Genomic DNA, 1,364 nt, shown 5'->3' with positions numbered 1-1,364 from the left:
ATATATAGGAACAGCCAACGTGGCATACCAAACTAAAAGTAAGACGATAGGATGAGAAAAAAAACGAGAAACGGCGGAAGGAAATAGATATAAAATGTGGAAGGTTGAAAAACCGGAAACGAAAGCAGAAAGAAGCAAAAGGAGGGAGTTCGAGTTATTTCCTCTGAGATCCTAAAATATAAGGCTGAACGGATAGTGGCATAGAGTTGGTGGTACTTTTGTTCTAATTCGTCAACAGGAACTTAGCAACATGCTTACAACCACTGAAAATTTCGAATCTACAATTCAGCAGTGTGTGACAGTTCTTACATCTGAGAGGGATCTCAATTCTTACAGCTACGCATAGATTACAGTCTTTTGTCCGGGAACATAGGGTCTGAATTTTTAGACTATTTTCCACTTTATCGCTTGTGGTGTGATATTCAACTACAAACGCCATACGTAGCTAGCCAACTTAGTAGCGTTACTGTTGTGCCTGTGTCGGAAGGAAGATATGAGATTAGCATAGCGATTGATACACGCACACACGCACACGCACATGCACACACACACACACACACACACACACACATATATATATATATACGTACATTTTTCCTTTTCAGTATGTGCATGCATACATTACATTTATGTATATTTAAATTATGAAGCACAAAACTTGTTGGTCGTGTTGGTAACAATATATTTTCAAAAGTTTAGTGCTAGCCATATACAAACGTATATGACAATATACATACGTGCGTGTGACGTGTGTGTGTGTGTGAGTGCAGGTGTTTGTATATGGTGGGGTGCCCATGTGTCTGTCATACACAACAACAGACGAAACCAAGATCAATATTGACTTAAATAGTGAAAAACGACGCTCAATAGTATTATCAATAGTTTGGTGGATTATGAATATAGTTTATTTAAAAAGACGCCTCACGTATAATCAAAGTGATGCAAAGTAAATGGCATAATATACCATTATGAATGCCCAAAATAAGGCGCTGAGCTGGCAGAATCGTTAGCGCGCTGGACAAAGTGTTTAACAGCATTTCGTCATCCTTTAATTTCTGAATCCAAATGCTGCAGAGGTCTGGTTTCCCTTTCATCATATCGAGTCGGTAAAATAAGTATCAGACAAGTACTAGGGTCGACATAATTGACTAGCCACGACCTCCAAAATTTCCGGCCTTGTGCTTATAGTAGAAAGGATTATTAATGTTGAATGTATATATATATATATATATATATTACGTACAAAAATACAAAAATATTTTTGTATGTAATATAATTTTAATCTTCGGATTTTTTTAATCTGCTAGACCACTGGTTCTAATTGATTAATATCAATTTCTACCCTCATTAATAAATTTTATATA

Source organism: Octopus bimaculoides, chromosome 9, assembly GCF_001194135.2.
Source record: "Octopus bimaculoides isolate UCB-OBI-ISO-001 chromosome 9, ASM119413v2, whole genome shotgun sequence".
Lineage (NCBI taxonomy): Eukaryota > Metazoa > Mollusca > Cephalopoda > Octopoda > Octopodidae > Octopus > Octopus bimaculoides.
Note: the sequence above shows the minus strand (reverse complement) of the source record.